Source organism: Phycodurus eques, chromosome 3 (genome assembly GCF_024500275.1).
Source record: "Phycodurus eques isolate BA_2022a chromosome 3, UOR_Pequ_1.1, whole genome shotgun sequence".
In the NCBI taxonomy this organism is placed as follows: Eukaryota; Metazoa; Chordata; class Actinopteri; order Syngnathiformes; family Syngnathidae; genus Phycodurus; species Phycodurus eques.
The window spans coordinates 30373457-30395382 of NC_084527.1; the positions used below are offsets into that span (position 1 = coordinate 30373457).

The window sequence follows — 21926 nt, forward strand, 5'->3', positions numbered from 1 at the left end:
AATTTATTCTTCACATAACTTTCCAAATACAATCAATATACCTAACAGTTTAACACATCTTTTTATAGTTCTTGTCATGTTTATGCTCGCAAAGATCTAATTTGGAAAGCTCAATTCATACTGGGTTCCCTTAAAAAAAAAAAAAAAAGTGACAAATAAATTATGCTGGTTTCTTCTAAAGCCCCAGATTCTATCACTTTCAAGTTAAACAGACAAACACCAAGAGACTTCAATAAACGACAAAGACAGTTTTCTGTGTCCCAGTAACCTACATTTGCTTTTAAAAGTATTGGACTATAATTAGACTGTATTCAAATTCGTTTGCAGCGTTAATGACTGGATCAACCCCCACAAAAGAAAAAAGTCCCTTTTCTATTACGAGTGTTAGTTGCAATACAGATAATGACAATTCTCGGCAAAAACATACATGTATTAATAAGCGAATTAGGAATGGTAAATATTGTAAACGAGCTCCAGAATGCATGAATGGACAATGCTTTTATTATAATGTATATAGACAGATATTTAAGGGAGGCAGTTGGTTATATTTTAAAGGCACTAAGAGACAAAATATTTTCAAGATTGGGTTCTTCTAGCATGGAACTTGCCCTTTACGTACATTTATTCATTCATTTTCCATACCGCTTATCCTCACTAGGGTTGCGGGCGTGCTGGTGCCAATCCCAGCTAACTCTGGGCAAGAGGCGGGGTACACCCTGAACAGGTCGCCAGCCAATCGCAGGGCACATATAAACAAACAACCATTTGCACTCACATTTACAGCTCGGGGTAATTTCGTCTTCAATTAACCTAGCATGCATGCTTTTGGGACGTGGGAGGAAACCGGAGAAAACCCACACAGTCGCGGGGAAAACATGCAAGCTCCACACAGGCGGGGTTGGGATTTGAACCCCGGTCTTCAGAACTGTGAGGCGGATGTGCTAACCAGTTGTCCGCCATGCTGCCGCTTTTTGTACAATTAAAAAAAGACAAAGGGGGAATATATGTGAAGTGCATTATAGCAAAGTCAGTAGTCATGTGCCAATCAAATATGAAAATCCCCGTAATCACCAACGGTGAGGGATGCCGTCAAGCTGAAGAAGGAGTCCTATCTGGCCTTTTTTGGCCTGTGGGACTCCTGAAACAGCTGATGGGTCCTAGCTGGCCAAGCGGAATCCAGCTTTGGTGGTCGCTGACGGAAAAACCCGGGTATAGGAGGAGTTTGGTGAGGCCATGGAGAAAGACTTCCGAACGCCTTCGAGGAAATTCAGGTTGACCATCCGGCGTCTCAGGAGAGGAAAGCAGTGCACCACCAACACTGTGTATAGTGTGGATGGGGCGCTGCTGACCTCGAATACTTCGAAGACCTCCTCAATTCCACTGGCACGCCTTCCCATGAGGAAGCAGAGTCTGGGTTCTCTGAGGCGGGCTCTCCTATCTCTGGGGTTGAGGTCACTGAGGTGGTTATAAAACTCCTCGGTGGCAAAGCTGAGGTGGGGGGGTGGAAGAGGTTTGTCCGGAGTTCCTAAAGGCTTTGGATGTTGTGGGGCTGTCCTGGTTGACACATCTCTGCAACATCGCGTGGACATCGGGGACAGTGCCTCTGGGTTGGCAGACTGGTGTGGTGGTCCCCCTTTTTAAGAAGGGGACCGGAGGGTGTGTTCCAACTACAGGGGGATCACACTCCTCAGCCTCCCTGGTAAGGTCTATTCAGGGGTGCTGTAGAGGAGGGTCCGTCGGGAAGTCGAATCCCAGATACAGGAGGAGCAGTGTGGTTTTCGTCCTGGGCGTGGAACAGTGGACCAGCTCTATACCTTTGGCAGGGTCTTCGAGGGTGCATGGGAGTTTGCCCAACCAGTCTACATGTGTTTTGTGGACTTGGAGAAGACCGTGTCCTTCGAGGATCCGTGGGGGGGGGTGCTTTACGGGTTGTTCGGTCCCTGTACGGCCGGTGTCAGAGTTTGGTCCGTATATCCGGCAGTAAGTCGGACTCGTTCCCGGTGAGGGTTGGACTCCGCCAAGGCTGCCCTTTGTCACCGATTCTGTTCATAACTTTTATGGACAGAATCTCAAGGTGCAGCCGAGGTGTAGAGGGGGTCCGGTTTGGTGGCCTCAGTATTGCATCTCTGCTTTTTGCCGATGATGTGGTTCTGTTGGCTTCATCAAGCCTTGATCTCCAACTTTCACTGGAGCAGTTCGCAGCCGAGTGTGAAGCGGCTGGGATGAGAATCAGCACCTCCAAATCTGACACCATGATCCTCAGTCGGAAAAAGGTGGTGTGCCCTCTCCAGGTCGGGGATGAGATCCTGCCCCAAGTGGAGGAGTTCAAGTATCTTGGAGTCTTGTTCAGTGAGGGAAGAATGGAACAGGAGATCGACAGGCGGATCGGTGCAGCGTCCGCAGTGATGCGGACTTTGTATCAGTCCGTTGTGGTAAAGAAGGAGCTAAGCCGAAAGGCGAAGCTCTCAAGCTGGTCGATCTACGTTCCTACCCTCAGCTATGGTCACGAGCTGTGGGTCGTGACCGAAAGAACAAGATCCCGGATACAAGTGGTCGAAATGAGTTTCCTCCGCAGGGTGTCTCCCTTTGAGATAGGGTGAGAAGCTTGGTCATCCGGGAGGATCTCAGAGTAGAGCTGCTGCTCCTCCACATCGAGAGGAGCCAGATGAGGTGGGTGGGCCAACTGATTCGGATGCCTCCCTGGTGAGGTGTTCCGGGCACGTCCCACCGGGAGGAGACCCCGGGGACGACCCAGGACACGCTGGAGAGACTACGTTTTTCGGCTGGCCTGGGAACGCCTCGGGAACCCCCCGGAAGAGCTGGATGAAGTGGCTGGGGAGAGGGAAGTCTGGGCGTCCCTGCTAAAGCTACTGCGCCCGCGACCCGACCTCGGATAAGCGGTAGAAAATAGATGGATGGATGGATCAACCTACCACATATGTTTTCGGGATGTCGGAGGAAACTGGATTGCCCGCAGAAAACCTACACAGGCACGGGAGAACATGCAAACACCACACAGGCGGGACCAGGATTTGAACCCCAGTCCTCAGAACTGTGAGGCAGATGTGCTAACCAGTTGTCCGTGCCGCCATGCTGTTTAACGGTAACTCGTAATTGGTAACTTTAACGTTATTGGCTAATTGGTGTTGGAATTTGACCCCCTACCTCGACAATATCTTTCTTATTGTACAGGACCCCACCACGCAAGTCACAATTTAATGAGAGTTAGCGACAAGTGTCTCAGCATTGAAGTCATGAAATGAGACAACAGCGATAAAGCAATCAATTTTACTCATCATTAACTGCATTATATTCATCCTACTCATCTAAAAATAAATATACATCTGATTTGTAATATTTTTTAAATATCTTGTTTTTATTTCCTTACTTTGAGTTCATTCACTGTTATCCCTTTTTTTTTAAAGGTGACTCAGCAGCGGTGTGGCGGCCCCCGAGCACCCTCTCTTGACCAACCGCCACTGATATGAAGGTTACTCAAAGATATGTCCTCATAGGGTCGGATTTTAATGCCCATGTTTGCCACACTCGGGGGCAGATGAGATTTGCCCTGAATACCACAAAGCTCTTAATGTTGTGGAAATTTCGTAATTGCAACATTTCATTGACATTGCGTCAAGGGAGTCAATATTACCTAAGACTGACAGACAGACCCGTAATCAGTAACTTTAACGTATTTAAATTTAGATAAATCACACATCATGTTCTATTCCCAAGTGCTGGACAGGTTCGTCTGACTTTTAGTCCATGTGTGTGTGGAAATTGGACACTGAACTCTGACAATCCTGCTCTTTGTCATCCATTCGGTTTATGTTTACAGTAATGATGTGTCTGTATTTGATGATACCACATGAACGTCTACCTTTCAAATCATCAAAACCTTCCATTTGTAAATCAAAGGAAAAGTGGTCTCGGAATGTTAAATTTTGCGCACCAAATTGCTGATGTTCAGCTGGAATAACGACGACCTTTCATTGTAATTTCAGGATGACAACTGAGATGTTTTGAGCAAGATTTTCCTGTCAGCAGCAAATATCCTCCATGAATACTCAAGAGGCTCATAAACGGGAAAGCAAACCTCTTGCATAATAGCATTGCCATTTCACACCTATCCAGCCTTGGAGATGCAAGACACGGTAGGCTGCGTCATATAACAGGTCTTTTGAAGATTTGTGGTTGAGGACACCAATTTTTTTTATTTGAAGGTTATGACATGTAGTGTTTTCATTCTGCAAAATGTAGACACATAACTTATTGAAGTTTGAAGTAACAGATATATGGAGCTTGTTGATAAGATGAGTACATTTTCACTCGGTGTTGCAAAGTGCCACAGTGGATGCAGCATGAATTTGTTAAAAGTGATTCTCTCATTTGCAATACACATTGGTGTTACACCGATTTTTTTACACACAGTTTTTACTTATTAGGAAATGAAGTGATTGAACATGAACGCTCAACTGTGATTAAGGTCCAAAAATGTACCTCTGAAATCCAACACTAATGTGATCTATTATTTTATAACATAGATATTCATACAGTATATCTGGGACTTAAACTTCTGAGAATGAGGGACAGTGAGTTTAAAATTTTAACTAGAACCTGTGCATAGGAAATGTATTGTTCTTAATGTCGTTCATGACTTCATTTGTCTGTGTGTGTGTTTTTTTTTTGTTTTTTTTTAAAGTTTTTTTGTTTGTTTGTACTGGCCCTGTGACAGTACTGTTGCTTTTCACAGCAATTAAAATGAAGCAAATGAAATAGTGTTGTTGGTGTACTGAGTAAATCCCATTCTTCCTTGGAGACAAATCGCAAGGTGTGCAATAATATCAGCTACGTCATCACATTCTATAATGGACATCAAACGGGATTAAATAATGCAGTCGTTTTTGTAATGTGTGCAGAATGTGGATAGCATTGTCTTGCTGAAATATGCATGAAGGAAGCATATGCTGCTCCAAAATCTGCGTGTCTTTTCTAGCGTTAGTTGTGCCACCAAACAAGTGCAGGTTACCGTTGCCAACGGCACTGACACAACTCCTTAACATAATAGATCCCAGCATCTGGGGCTTTTGCTGTTAAGCAGCCTGGGTGCTCCGTTTTATCTTTGATTTGGAGCACATGGTTTAAAAATGTATTTCTCTGGGAGAAAAATGCCCATGATACACACACAAAAAAAAAAACATTAAACATTAAATGCACAGCAATGTATAGACTGGCATTTGCAAATACAATCATTGCTGTAGTCAATCAACTATGAGGTCCCAGAGCTCGAGACACAATATTCTGGATGTATAATGATGGATCCACCATCGTTATGTTGGAATTTTGATAAATCTTGGCCTGCTGTGGGCATGGATGGAATGTGTGTAATACAATACATATTGTCCAACTGGTTTGACTGCAACTGACAAGTTCTTTGAATAAAAACTCCAGGTGGAAGTGCAAAGTATTGTGCTTCATTTTTAACTGCAATTTTGACATTCATTAAACCAGGGGGTCTACTGTTACTTTTTGTGTGTACACCACTATAATCACTAATAAAGTTAAAGTTGGGTTAGGAAATATCTAATGCATTTGATATTTGATTACATTTACATTACAATGCTAATTACATGTCACGAGCATAGTATTGTACGATTTGAAATCAAACACCGAAAACACAAAAGCCAACTGGACGCCTACAAAAAAAAAAAAAAAAAAACCCAATGCTAAACAAGTCTTAAATGACCGATGACTCGTTAACTGATTTAGTGTGTGTGCTGCACAGTGAAATCTGACCTTGCTATTATGGTGAAGAACAGCCACGCAGGTGTGTAACATGACCAATGGTATCCCCTTCCCTACATATGAGCCAGACCTTTGAACAGCCAGATCTCTGTTGCATTGTGAAGATGAATGATACAGTTTCATCATTTGTCATGTTAAAAGCAAAAGGCTACACGCGGTTAACTATGATCCACTGACAGAGTGACAGTGGTTAGTGAAAGACAACAAAAGCACAGCTGTTACACTTCCAACAGTGCAACAGCCAAACATTTTTGCCACGCCTTAATTTCACAAGAAGCTTTTTACCTTTAAATTTTCTTTTATATTGCACGTAAATATAGAGACGCTCCAGCCAAGCAGGAATTCTAGTGGAAGATAATGTATCATCATTGTAAGCTAGTAACACACTACCACCATCACAACCACAATAATGTGCTTTAAACCGTTAAATACAGTGCTGCAGCTGTCTAAAATCTAAATATTGGAGAAGGATCAGAGCATCTGATTCAGATGCAGCAATATTCCTGCTCGTATACATGGTTACAATAAGCAGAACAACAATCAGAGAAAAAGACCACGTATTTGAGCACACACATTCGTTAGTTCCCTTTAACTGCACATTGGTTGAAAATGACAGCAGTAGTTTAAATTATGACTTGCTCCTAATTTTACAAAGAGAAGATATCACAGCTAGTTTGATGAAGGTGGAGTGAAAACATCCCTACATCCATCACAGGGCAATGGAGCCTACCCCAGCTGACTTGGGGAGAAAGGTGGACTACACCCTAAACTGGTCGACAGTCAGTCGCAGGGCACATATAGACACAGACAACCCCTCGCACCCACATTCACACCGTCACTGAGATGGAACTGAACCCACGCTTCCTGCACCAAAGTCAGGCGAGTGTACCACGACACCATCAGTGACAGAGTGAAAACAATGGAATGTAAAACATTTTTGAAAGGCCTTAGTACTTTGTCCACCTAGTATCAGAGTTCCTCAGATTTTCTATCAATGGCTTGCTTCAACATGGAATATTATTCCTGAAATGTTTGGAAAATATCTCCCGTCAACTCAAATCTGTCATTTACCCTCTTGCCAATGATGCACTCTGGGTTGAGCAGCCCAAAACGTGGGTATTCTCTGTCAAAGTTGGATCTGCGTGCAGTATGCACCCATTCTCCTGTGGATTGAAGCACTTTTGCTCTTCCGCACTCCAGAGGTTGTGGTAAGTCGTGCCCCGTGAAGGTGAAACGTCCTATTGCATATTTTGATCTAGTTAACTGAACGGCTCAACGATGGCTGACTCGCACTGACGGTGGCACCTGGCCCATAACACTCACCTACGCTTACTGGCTGCCCAGTGGACGTAACGTGTTCATACATTACACCGATTGGCTGAACGTCCACATATTAGATCATACTAATTGGTGAGAAATATTGGCACCGGGGGACTCTTTCACCTGGGAGGAGCTTTTCAGCTTTAAACATGCAGCTGCGGCTGTCTGAAAGTGCTGCTCACTTTTATAACAACTGCTGTCATCGTAATGGCAAAATGGTAAGTTCGATTTTCAGTCATTCAATCGTCAGTCACCATGTGGTCATCTGGTTGAAGGGCACCGGTGATAAACAACAGCTGGCTCACCCAACTTTTCTATGATGACCACCAAACGTGTTCAGTCATAAGCACAGTATTCTGATTAAATTACTTTTATTGGATTTATTTTACACATAAGTAAATGCACATGCTTGCTAGACGAGGGGTTCGCACATCAGTGGTGCTCGCGTCTGACTGGCGACGCTTAACTTCTTGATCTGCTTCGGAAGTTAATTTCACATGTAAAGTGTGATATATTTTCCAAATCGATTTCTACATAGCATTCACGTCTCAGGAAAACTCCACGCTGCAGGAATTACAGCGAGCTTCACACTCAAATGAGTCACGCCTCGTGGGCGGTTGCACACACATGAGCCGTTACACACGGTGAGTGTGTCAGAAGTACTTAATGGAGAATCCACGTAAGTAAAAGGTGCGCTAGCCAGTCATGTAAAAAAAAGACAAATAAAAATAAAAAAAATATATCTGTATTTATCCACGAATGGGAGAATATGCCCCTATGTGCATTATTCTGATGGGTAGACCGGTAACAAGGAATATGAAGAGTCTTCTGCTAACCTCATGTCACTTTCAAAACGAATATGATTCTTGTTCATACTTTGGGCAATGACTCGTATGGTCTGAATCGGTATGGGAATTCATGTGTGGCCCAGTTGCTTCCATGCAAGGTATTATCGTACCGTTTAATAGAACACATCACCACATCGTTCAGTTTCTTTCCTGTTGTGGAAGCTGCGAATACTTGAGCCGCATGGCGTGCCACAGTAATCATTAAAGACTCAACACATACTACTACTCTGCAGCAAAGACACTGGGGACATCTGTCATTCAGATGAAGACGAATGTAGGTCAACGTTCCTGGTGCCTTAGCTGAGCAGGGCCTGATTAAAGCAGAAACCTGCATAAGACCACGAGCAAGTTACACAACATTTGGCATTATTTGCTCTTGTTGGGGCTTCTTTGTGATTCAGTGTCCTTCGTCGCTGATGCGCATTACTCTGTGCCTCTTGCAACAGCAGAGATTGGATTTCCCAACTGTCAATCAATCATATAGGCATTGATGCGAGCCCACTGTTAAACATCCCAAACAGATGGCCAGCCACCACCACCACTCGCATACACCCCCTTGCAGCCTGGGTGTAGTCCCTGGGAAAGAGACTGTAAGCTCCTTAAATTTTTTTTTAAATGCTTATCACTAATTTAGTTTCTTCTATCAAAGCTATCATTGCAATGATTATTATTATTATTATTTTGAACAAAATACTTAAGGAATGTCTTATCGCTCAAGTAAGCTGTTAGGCTTCCGATTATAAAGAACTGCTAAGATCGTGCAACAGTTGAGAAATGTGGGGAAATGTATTAATGAGTGCATAAATCCACTGCGGTGCTAAAGACAATAGCATGTGAGGGGGCTGAGAGACGGGTGTAATTTGGGGCAGGGCAACGACCCCCGACACCCGGGCCAAGCAGGAAGCACTGAAGAAGCCTGAGCCAGAGCAGGTGTCTGTGCTGACATCTGCTTCGGTTCTCTGGGGAAACACAAGAACCCTGCAGCTACAGCACTGACTATGCCACAGGAGTGCCCCGACTCCCTATAAACAAGGTAGACATCTTCTTGCTTCACTTTTGGGATCCACCGGGAAGTGGGGTGAATCATTTGCAGTGTTTTGTTGGGAACTGCTCTTTTGTGACTCGAATATATAAAGCAGATATGTTTTTCATTTTACAATTTCATAATAATATACAGCATTCCGGAGCTATAGAGGATGGTTGTTTCAACTAAAAATGCACAATACATTTGCTTTTGCTTTTGCTTTTCACAATAATTTGTCTCTTTTGTGCTTGACACTTTCTATGTTTCATATCCTGATTCTCAATGTAGCTTAATCCGTGGAAAAAAAGAGAGGGTTTCATGCAGAGTATTAAGAGGGTTCGACCCAGATCTCTTACAGACATTAAAGAAAGAAATCGTTGGATGCTGACTCTCATGTAATATTGATGCTGTCATGTTTACTCATCAACCCACTTTCCTTCTGAATCTAATCAAGTTGACAAACCCTCAAGGCTGTTGATTCAGGCGCACCATCGATCTAAGTTTGCCTTCTATTGACCCAAGTGCATTTATAAAAGATTTAGACTTTGTAGTGTCATCAAAGGCTCTGTGGACCCTCTCGCGTCACTTCTGGCTGACTTGCGCTGAGCAACTGTAACAGATACAGACTATTTTTGTCGCTGTAACAGGCATTCACATCAGAATATCTTGCTTTGTGAGTTTGCTGAACAGACAGTGATCCCCAAGAGCTTCTCGTACACAAGATTGTAATAGGACAATGAATGATGTACAATGTGGGGGTGGCAGCAGGATGATGTGTTGAGGGACCTGTGCTGATTGATATTGAACCAGGGGCAAAAGGGGAACAGGCAGCTTCCAGGAGAACCTCATAAACATTCTGAGCATGCACAGGAGTGGCAGTGAATCCCATGAAATGTATGAAAAAAAAAACAAAAAAAACTCAGGATGTGACCTATTTCGAAACCCAGTGGAAGAAACAACAGATTACAAAGTGTTCCATGTCAAGTTCATGCAACTGAAAAGTAGAAAGAAGAGATGTGCGACCTTTATGATTTAGATTTCAAGTGCTTGGAAATGTCAGTGAAGGGTTGAAATAAAAATTGGAAAAACAGATTGTGACTCGATGAAGTGTCGTGGTAATGACTTGCTCTCAAGCAATGTGGCGCCAGACGTCATTTTATTCTGACCACGCGATCTTTTTTCTTGAGCCAACACAGTATCTCGGCATCTCTCCGTTTCCATTAAGCACCTGTAAATAAAGATCAAAAGGAGAAATTGATCTTATGTTATAGACTGCTTTGAGTGTTTGTGTTTTGAGGTTGCTTGTACATCTGTACAATGTGGCCCTACTCAAACATTGTGAGCATGGAGCAAATTCAGATGGTGGTGATGTGAGATTGAAGAAAATGCATTTTGTTACATTTTCATCCCTACTTTTGAATATGTTGTCAACTGGGGAGTTTTATCATGCACTAAGGGTACCAGCTGCAGACGGTACCGGAACTCTATCTATCTATCTATCTATCTATCTATCTATCTATCTATCTATCTATCTATCTATCTATCTATCTATCTATCTATCTATCTATCTATCTATCTATCTATCTATCTATCTATCTATCTAGTCTAGTACGATAACCACCATTAGCTAAACATGTAAATAAGAGCTACAAGCTTGGTGTATAGTAATAAATATCATTAACTACGAGGAAAATACAGTGCTGTAATAATAAAAATAATAATAAAAAAAATATTACCAAGTTGTCTCTCATATCAATTATGTGGCGATGACAGCAATGGAGCTGTTTGTATTTTAACAGAGCAGTATCACTTACAATTTCATTGTTATACGTGCCCCCAAATGAAAGACGTGTCAATACATTTTGCTTGATAATTATAAGGTTACCAGAACTAAGCAAATCTGGATGTGATGCAAATACTTTGTAGTGCATATGTTATATTGCAGTGTTTCTAGTCCGCATCCTTGTGGAACAAATAATTTTTTTAAGCAGAATATCAATGGAAAACTTATTCAAAATAAATCTGTTACTAATGTTCCTCCTTAAAATAACAATTATTTTGCAACTATTTAAACTTAACCCTTCCACTACTCAGCATGGTGGATTCCAATGGTAGCTTTTTTTTAGAGACCATATTTTTATATCTATGCTATACTACTTTTGATAATAGGCCAGATACCGCTCAATTAATTACCGAGACATCAATTTGCTTGATGACGCAAAGGTATAGCAGAAAAGTAGCATGACGCCATGTTAAAAAAAAATGCATTTTAGAGCTGTAACTAATGGAGGGTGATCCATTGACGAGTGAGCATTATTACAGTTTTTGTTGAGACAGGGGTCCCTCCGGCTTGAAGTCAGCTGATCTGGCATCAGTCTGTCTGGGGACAGGATTAGGGGGGTTGTGGAGGTGAGTACTTGTTGTTAGATCAACAGACACTGGCTGAGCCATTCATGCAAACAAGCGCATTATCAACAAGACCCTTTAGTTCTACATACCACTTAGGGCCTGTTCACATTATACATAGATACATACATACATATACATATACATGTACATTATAGATCAAGCTGGAGCTTTATACACTCAGTGGGCATAGAATACCATGCAATTACGCAGGCAACATGTAGCCTATGTCATATGCCACAGTAAACAAAAGAGATGTCATTGCGGTTACAGTAATTTACCAGATTTTTTTTTTTATTTGAATTTGATCAATCTTGACTCCCTGAATATAGTCAAATTTGCTATTTTTGTCATATATTCAATATAGTCACATTTTTATTGTAGAACAACAGGAACATTCTATATTATTAGTTCAAACTTAGTTTTCACAAATATTTATTTTATAATTCAGAGTCATACCTTTTCCTCAAGGTGGGTGGTTTTAGTATAATTACCTGTAGCAGGGAGTCACGTAATCCCAGTTAGTGTAGGATTTTTCATTTTTGTCAATTTAGTTCAGGAAAGGAAAAAAGAAAAAATGTCAAGGCTTTTTGCTCACTGCATAACTGTTACCTTTTGTACAGTCTGTAGCAGTAGACATATTACAAACTTGTTTATTGCCCTGCATTTGGCTGGCGACCAGTTCAGGGTGTACCCCGCCTCTCGCCCAGAGTCAGCTGGGATAGGCTGCAGCACGCCCACGACGAGTGAGGATAAGCGGCACGGAAAATGGATGGATGGATGGATGTTTATTGCCTCAACTGTCATGTTACACTTGGATATACTACAGCATAGGGTCCAAAATATCCGGTATCAAATGCGATGTAAAATGAGCTCTCTGCTGTATTCCTCAATTTCCGTCCCTACAATATGCAATGTATGTTTTGAACCGTTTATTTCTCGTCGAAGAGAGTGTGCATTTATCACAGAAATGAACAACTGACTAATAAATGAATGTATATTTCAGGATGTTGTGCCCTCCTTCAAACAGGCAGATTCAATATAAACGTAACAGTTTTGGTGACATAGCCTGTCCCCCAAAAATTGGCTAATGGCTCAAAATACCCCATGTGTTGGGTAAATTGCTCATAGGACTGGGGTAAATTGAACCCCCTTCCCTTTCCCTTTTCCCCTCCCTTCTTCCCCCAGCTTTCCTCCCCCATCCAAGTCACCTTTATCCTACCCCCACCGCTCCCTTCCTCCCCTCCCTTCCTGGATTAAGCTATTCCATAGTATAGTATATATATACCGAATGAAATCAGACATTTCCTCAAATACGTATGTATTGATTTAATCATTAAAAAGTAAGGCCTATACTACTAGCCTCTTTTAAGTTCTATTAACGTAGGCCAGAGGATTCTTGAAAACCTGAAACGGAAAACCTTCATCCTCATCATCCATCCTTTTTCTTCCTCCATGGCTCCTCCATCTATTCATCCCTTCTCTCCCTTCTCTCACACCGCTATTTACTCTGCAATCCACTTGTCCAGGTTACAGGAGAATGAAGTAGTAGTAGTTGTAGTTTGGCAATGACATCAATTCTCACGGTGTTATATTAATTTTCTTACTTAGAGGACATACTGTAACCACGAAAGTCAGGAGTAGTGTCACCTAGGAAGCCAACCTATAAATCTGTACATTTTCTTTTAATCAGTAGAGATTTCAAACAGCACAAGATCCTAGATTGCTGTTGCACTTAAATAATAAAATGTAATTGATTAGAGTTAATTCTATTTAAAAATATGTAAACCTATTCATTAAATAGAATTAAAAGACACAACACATTTGAATTTAGTGAAACCAAGAATGAAAATATTTATTGGGCTTATTTCCAGTAATTTTGCATTTGCAGTGTGTAGGGGTTTAATTTTAGTAAATACATTAGAAAAGGTAAGCATAAAAAAATTACTAGTAACCAGAGAAAACAAACGGATTTTTATTGACATGATCAGCAAACATTAGACTAGTTGATTTATCCAATTTATATGCCTATATATATATATATATATATATACATTTAGGGTAGAAAAGCATAAAACTAGACAGTGATTTAGTACTTAGGGCTGATCCACACTTATAGACAGTCGGCCTGTTTTTGTGCCAATTTTGCCCCTTCCCGACCAAGCAAGTCAAATGCCAGACAATCTTAAGTCTTATAAGATTATCCTATAAGAGTGCCCTTAGGTCTGATATGTGTTAAGAGTGGATTCATTCCGATTTTAGGGTCCTAAACAGGTCGGGGGCGACAATCTTAAATAATGAACATGTCTTTGGGTGTGAGGGAGAGCCGACTTCTCCTAAGTCATGACGCTGTCAATTGTGACGGGAACGGAATATGGCCAATCAAGAAGCGCCCTGTCTCAAGAAAAGGAAACGACTGTAAATACAAATAAGCATGTCTTACCCAATGTCGTATTTTTGTGTTAAAGTGAGTTCCCCAGAAGGCAAGGAGTATTTTTTAGGCATTTTGTTTTTGAAAGACTCTACAGCAACTTTCGGGAACGTTGCTGTAAACATTGGCGCAAAACCAGAACTATTTCTTCTTCTTCGGTTTTGAGAGATCACATGTGATCACGCGGAATTTCGAGTTTGGCAATTAAAAACTCTCCAAAATCTAGTAGTCTATACAAAATAGAACATCTTTATCCAAACTCTTAGGTCACCACGACGCTATAAATAATTTTGAATGGCGCTTGCAGGAGGGGGTTATATTGCGGTCAAACCTCGTGGCAAAATCTGAAGTGCTTCCTGAAACAGTCACGTGGTTCAGCCGGGCAACACGGCTTCGGACATCAGTACTTCCGGCTCCTCCCCTAAATGAAGCAAGCCTTGATATTCGCTTTGCGGAAACGTCCCCTTCATTACCTGACACACGCCTCAAAGACTCAGAACATCTCGTAACATCACTACTGAATAATACCTTCTCCAAACTGGAGTATCAAAATTTAACTCCTGAGTTTGCTCCAGTGTTGGAAACCAGGTAAATAAGATCATCAATGATTAAAAAATAACAGATGCATCTAGATTAGCAATGAAGGAGAGTATATTCTCTCAAAATTATTTCATTGAAGTGCTGGATGGTAAAACTGGAGGGGACACAAACAGCCCTCTGAGAAAATGGGGGGACCCTGAACCCCCCGTAAATTACGCCTATGGAGATCAGTTATCGGTTCCTGGCCGAGAAGAACATCTTTGTGATGGAGCAGCCGCCCTACTCACCCGACCTGGCTCTGTTTGATTCCACCCCCCACCCCCTCTATCTCAAGTTCAAGGGGGTGATCAAGGGGACATTGAGATTGCTGTGATGATGGTGCAGCGGAGGATCCTACAAGAATCCCCCCAGGAGTGTATGAAGGCATGGCAGAGAAAGTGTGTTAGACTCCAAGGGGATAACTTGAAAGGGATAAACATAGTTTATAGTCTTGAATTGAAATATATCTTGTGTGACACCAGTCCTGGAACATTTATGAAACAACTCATATTTGATTCAAATTTAGACAGTGTCTACAGTGTTTCCCATGCCAACTAACACATCTGTATATTTCTACTTGTGTTGCTATGTTACAGTTGTCCGATCAACAATAAACAGACAAAATAAAGTTTGGGGTTAATCTGTTTTCCATGGTGATCAAAAGTAAGGATAGAGCGGAAGATGAAATGTGGGTTGAAAATGGTAGCCGAGCCAGGTTGAATGTGAAGTAGACCAAAGCTCTCTCTCTCTCCCACACATACACACACACACACACACACACACACCCCTGGGCAAGCAGTCATGCACACGCCCCTCCAGCAACGAGATATGCAGGAGATTTAGTTTCTTTTTGAATATGTAATGAGTTTAACATGCGTGCTGAGCCGGTGGTAGATTTCTGGCGTAGCAGCTGTGATCCATGCAGCAAATACAGGATTATCTGCAACCAAAGATAACGGGCTCAACAAAGCTTGGGAAATAGCTTCAGGCAGAGGAAACCATGGCCATTCAGCAGTGCCAGGCCCTCGGAGCTAGGTGATTGGAGAGCGCCTTTCCCTACACACACGTTACCTTTGCATGCCTCCAGGCTCTGCTCCACTTAAGGGTAGGTGGCCTTGGGGGTGACGGTATTGGCTCAGGAGACAGAACGCATTTGCTCACGTCTTCAGAGGATACAGCATAAGTTCTAAGCTCTGCTTTACATCAGCCCAGCTTTGATCTCAGTTAGACTCCCCGTAAACTGAAGGCTGATGGAGTAATGACATTCATCTGGAGGATCTTCACTGTAACTCTATTACTCTGAGCTCAATTTTGCAACTTATAAATAATCATATCATCGTATAATGGATCATTATGATTAACATACTGTGTAGTATTATAAAAGACTTACTGCAGCAGTACAGAGTAAAGACATTTTGGGGTCAAGCTCTCAAGAAGTTCTGCTTATCCCATGATGCAAACGTTTCTGGATACACGATTAGTGGAAGTGGAAGTATTTTCCAGGATAGAACAAAAATCTTCCGTAGCCACAAATGACTATGACAATCATTTTTGTTGGCAGACTTCAAGGTTACAGAAGAAAACCCTTTTGACTCTTTGAGACCTAATAACCTATAAGTTTAATCATTAAATCACTATGCAAAAGAATGGACGATTCAAATACTGAGTACATGAGCACGGAACTCAACAGTATGACATTATAACATCGTAGTTCTCTGTTAAGGTTGTAATAATAATAATAATAATAATATCAATTAAAATATAATATAACAATATTTTCACATTTGTAAAATTTCAAATGTATTTGGTTTAAAAGTGCATTAACGGAGTAATAACTTTACTTTAACAATACAATGCTGCCTTCTTGTTTTTATAAAAAAAAAAAAAAAAAAAAAAAACTGATGCGCATGAGCGCATGTGTATATTATTGGATGTATTTAACTTTTTCATGAATCAAGATCAAAGCCAAGACTGTGGGAAAAAAAAAAAGCAATGCTGCTCAATGATGCCATGGCCATTGCCTCGAATCACATACAAAGAGTCCAACCAGATTGCCCTACTGTCATCCCAAGGGTCTTCCTAGGGGACATATTTGCAAGGTACTGTTTGTGGGAATCCCCAAATGGTGTGTCTTATTTGGATTCCTGAATTCAGGTCTTAGCCAGAAATTGTATTTTCTCATTGCTTTAGTACTTCACCTTTTCAAAAACAATTAATTAATTGTGTCGTGACATTGAGGACTGTTCCACGACCCAAAGGTGGCCAGTGTGTGTCATGCATCGCACATGACGGAGTGCAGATGTTTTGAATTAGCAAGGGGCTCTTGGTTGTGCAACGATTTCCCCTCATAGTTTTCTGTGCCACCTCTTAACAAGGTCTCCTGTAGTGTGTGTGTGTGTGTGTGTGTGTGTTAGTGGTGGTTGGAGATGTGGTGTGGGTGAATGGTTTGTAGCTCTGCATTCAGCCATCTCTTGCTTCCCGACTCTCGCTTGACTTGATCTAGTGACCTAGTTAGGGAGACCAGCACTCTCCCAGTCTTTGTCAACACTGGCCTGGGAGGAATCAAAAATCAAAAATCAAAAAAATTTTAAAATCCTTGATTTGCTCTCAATAGGGATTTCCTCTTAAATTAATCAAGAAGTTCTTCCAGGCTAAGCCCATAACTACAACCTAATCGTGGAGCAACCAAGCGTTTTTGCTTGCTGGCATTTTGGTAGTGGGACCTGGCAAAACCTGTATCTCATTTGGCCCCCAGCTCAAGATTGACTGGGCATAAACTTACCATTGTCAGTTGCTGTTGGCATTTATTTTGTTATTAGCAAGTGGAAAATGAGATTGCATTTAAAAAAGAAAACACCTTGACATTCTTCTCTTTGACCATTTTTCCACCAGAACAACCCCTGCTAAAGTCCAGATTTTGATGGAAAGAGCTGACCACACCATAGCTTCAGCTGGCTCTTAGTTCAAATCCAACTTTGTGGGGATATTTTTACCTGTCAGCAAATTTTGTAACCTGAAGACTGTTGGGATGAATGAATTCTCCCTCTGCCCCCTTTCTCTTGTAGTTCGCTGAAGGAAGACTCTGTTTCACATGATTTCTTTGGCCCTTTTTGTTTCCCCCTAAGAGAAGGCGGCACTCTGCCATAGGAATGTCTGCCAGTAGAACTAAAATAGTGCCAACTCCTACTCATTCACACAGAACAAATGGCTGCATTATTCAGACTGCCATCACTCTAGAACAGCACTTCCAGACTGCTGAGTGACACACTTGTGAAACGATACATTTACAGTTCAAGTTAGATCTATATCCTTTTAATAGTTTTTTTCAGGGCACCACCTTTCTGGCATGAGCTACAGAACATAGACAATCGCACATATCTTCAATGATAAATGTCATAATAATAATAATATATTTGATTTGTGTTTCACTTTACATGCAAATGTCTGAAAGAGCTACGGAGAACCAAACTAATGAAATAGATATTTAAAATTGGTTACATTTACAAAATGATCAGAACCCATGAACAATTACAGGAGAAAATAAAACCATGATCAGAAAAAAATAATAATAATAATAATAAGTTTTAAGGTCACTTTTAAAAAGCATTTATATTCTATGGGGCCCTCAGATGATCCGGGAGGGCGTTTCACAGCCTGGGAGCTGCAAATCATAGCATTTTTAAAAATACATTTATTTATTTTTTAATCAGTTAGTTGAGAGTTTAAAAAAATAACTTGGTCGCATACGAGGGGTAGTGAAAAAGTAATGAGCCCAAATTAACTTAACCCACTTCTTCTTTTCCTTTCGGCTTGTCCCGTTAGGGGTCGCCACAGCGCGTCATCCTTTTCCATGTAAGCCTATCTCCTGCATCCTCCTCTCGAACACCAACTGCCATCATGTCTTCCCTCACGACATCCATCAACCTTCTCTTTGATCTTCCTCGAGCTCTCTTGCCTGGCAGCTCCATCCTCATCTTCCTTCTTCCAATATACTCACTATTTCTCCTCTGGACGTGTCCAAACCATTGAAGTCTGCGCTCTCTAACTTTGTCTCCAAAACATCGAACCTTGGCTGTCCTTCTGATGAGCTCATTTCTAATTTTATCCAACCTTGTCACTCCGAGAGCGAACCTCAACATCTTCATTTCCACCACCTCCAGCTCTGCTTCCTGTTGGCTCTTCAGTGCCACTGTCTCTAATCCGTACATCATGGCTGGCCTCACTACTGATTTATAAATGTTGCCCTTCATCCTAGCAGAGACTCTTCTGTCACATAACACAGCTGACACCTTCCTCCACCCGTTCCAACCTGCTTGGACCCGTTTCTTCACTTCCTGACCACACTCACCATTGCTCTGGACGGTTGACCCCAAGTATTTAAAGTCCTCCACCCTTGCTATCTCTTCTCCCTGTAGCCTCATTCTTCCCCCACCACCCCTCTCATTCATGCACATATATTCTGTTTTACTTCTGCTAATCTTCATTCCTCTTCTTTCCAGTGCATGCCTCCATCTTTCTAACTGTTCCTCCAGCTGCTCCCTGCTTTCACTGCAGATCACAATGTCATCTGCAAACATCATGGTCCACGGGGATTCCAGTCTAACCTCCTCTGTCAGCCTATCCATCACCGCTGCAAAAAGGAAGGGGCTCAAGGCTGATCCCTGATGCAGTCCCACGTCCACCTTAAATTCTTCTGTCACACCTACAGCACACCTCACCGCTGTTCTGCTGCCCCCTGTCCTGTATTATTCTAACATACTTCTCTGCCACTCCAGACTTCCGCATGCAGTGCCACAGTTCCTCTCTGGGTACTCTGTCATAGGCTTTCTCTAGATCTACAAAGACACAATGTCGCTCCTTCTGACCTTCTCTGTACTTTTCCATCAACATCCTCAAGGCAAATAATGCATCTGTGGTACTCTTTCTAGGCATGAAACCGTACTGTTGCTCGCAAATACTCACTTCTGTCCTGAGTCTAGCCTCCACTACTCTTTCCCATAACTTCATTGTGTGGCTCATCAACTTTATTCCTCTATAGTTGCCACAGCTCTGCACATCACCTTTGTTCTTAAAAATGGGCACCAGTACACTTTTCCTCCATTCCTCAGGCATCTTCTCACGCACTAGAATTCTATTGAACAAGCTGGTCAAAAACTCCACAGCCACCTCTCCTAGATGCTTCCATATGTCCACAGGAATGTCATAAGGACCAACTGCCTTTCCATTTTTCATTTTCTTTAATGCCTTTCTAACTTACTAATCATTGCCACTTCCTGGTCCACCACACTTGCCTCTTCTACTCTCCCTTCTCCATCATTTTCCTCATTCATCAACTCCTCGAAGTATTCTTTCCATCTAGCAAGCACACTGCTGGCACCAGTCAACATATTTCCATCTCTATCCTTAATCACCCTAACCTGCTGCACATCCTTCCCATCTGTATCCCTGTCTGGCCAGCCTGTATAGATCTTTTTCTCCTTCTTTAGTGTCCAACCTGCCATACATGTCATCATATGCCTCTTGGTTTGCCTTTGCCACCTCTACCTTTGCCCTGTGTCGCATCTCAATGTATTCCTTTCACCTCTCCTCGGTCCTCTCAGTGTCCCACTTCTTCTTAGCTAACCTTTTTCCTTGTATGATTTCCTGTACTGTGAGGTTCCACCACCAAGTCTCCTTCTCTCCTTTCCTGCCAGAAGATACACCAAGTACTCTCCTGCCTGCTTCTCTGATCACCTTGGCTGCAGTGGTCCAGTCTTCTGGAAGCTCCTGCCGTCCACCGAGAGCCTGTATCACCTCTTCCCGAAAAGCTGCACAACACTCGTCCTGTCTCAGCTTCCACCACATGGTTCTCTTCTCTGCCTTTGTCTTCCTAATTTTCCTCCCCACCACCAGAGTCATCTTACACACCACCATCCTATGCTGTCTAGCCACACTCTCCCCTACCACTACCTTACAGTTGGTAACCTCCTTCAGATTACATCGTCTGTACAAGATGTAACCCACCTGTGTGCTTCTACCTCCGCTCTTGTAGGTCACCCTATGTTCGTGCCTCTTCTGGAAAAAAGTGTTCACTACAGCCATTTCCATCCTTTTTGCAAAGTCTACCACCATCTGTCCCTCCAAGTTCCTTTCCTGGATGCCGTACTTACCCATCACTTCTTCTTCACCCCTATTACCTTCACCAACATGTCCATTACAATCTGCACCAATCACGACTCTCTCTCTGTCTGGGATGCTCAGAACTACTTCATCTAGCTCCTTCCAGAATCTCTCTTTCACCTCTAGGTCACATCCTACCTGTGGGGCATAGCCACTAATCACATTACACATAACACCCTCAATTTCAAATTTCAGCCTCATCACTCAATCTGATACTCTTTTCACCTCCAAGACATTCTTAGCCAACTCTTCTTTTAAAATAACCCCGACTCCATTTCTCTTCCCATCTACACCATGGTAAAACAATTTAAACCCTGCCCCTAAACTTCTAGCCTTACTGCCTTTCCACCTGGTCTCCTGGACACACAATATATCAACCTTTCTCCTAATCATCATGTCAACCAACTCCCGAGATCTTCCTGTCATAGTCCCAACATTCAAAGTCCCCACATTCAGTTCTAGGCTCTGCGCTTCCCTCTTCTCTTTCTGCCGAAGAACCCGCTTTCCACCTCCTCTTCTTCTTTGACTTCGACCCACAGTAGCTGAATTTTCAACGGTGCCCCGCAGGTTGACGGCGCCGGTGGCGGACGTTGTTAACACGGGCCATGACCGATCCGGTATGGAATTCTTTGGATGAACGCTCATATTTTTTTGGCAAGGTTTTAAGCTGGATGCCCTTCCTGACGCAACCCTCTGCATTTATCCGGGCTTGGGACCGGCCTACAGTTTGCACTGACTTGTGCCACCCATAGGGCTGCATTTAACTTAACCCACTAATAATTGAAAATGTTTTCTTAAATTTGCATGGCTTGTAGTTTAAATACTCGTTTCAATGTTTATTTAAAAAGTATTGTTAAAGCTTGTCTTCTTCCTGTCAGTCATTTTGGGTCGAGGCACTGATCAGAGAATATCGTAGAGAGAGACGATTGATGAGATCACCATCGTTTGTCATCACTGATGACATAACCCTAACCTATTTCCAAAATGGTTGACAGGAAGAGGACAAGCTTGAACAAAACCTTTTAAATAAACCTTCAAACAAATATTTTAACTGCAAATTGTAAAAAAAGTCAGGAAAATAAAAATATATTATTAGTCGAATAACGCTCCACCATCATCCCAGTCCCCAAGAAACCTGCAATCCCGGGTCTGAATGACCACAGGCCTGTCGCCCTGACATCTGTGGTCGTAAAATCCTTTGAACGCATCGTGCTGGACCACCTCAAAAGTGTCACAGGACCCCTCCTGGATCCCTTGCAGTTTGAATACCGAGCAAACAGGTCTGTGGATGATGCAGTCTACATGGGACTGCACAGAATAGGATCCTCGACAGTGCGTGGACCTACGCGAGGAT

At 42.3% G+C, this 21926-nt stretch overlaps 1 protein-coding gene across 1 annotated transcript in view; it reads left to right on the plus strand.

Annotated features, from left to right (window-relative positions):
* The first annotated feature begins 8959 nt into the window (after positions 1-8959).
* Positions 8960-21926, plus strand: part of LOC133400424 (tenascin-like) — a 133004-nt gene continuing 120037 nt past the window's right edge. Inside the window, exon 1 of the mRNA XM_061673078.1 lies at positions 8960-9006. The gene's annotated coding sequence lies outside the window, so the exon portion shown is untranslated. The remainder of the gene's footprint in view (positions 9007-21926) is intronic.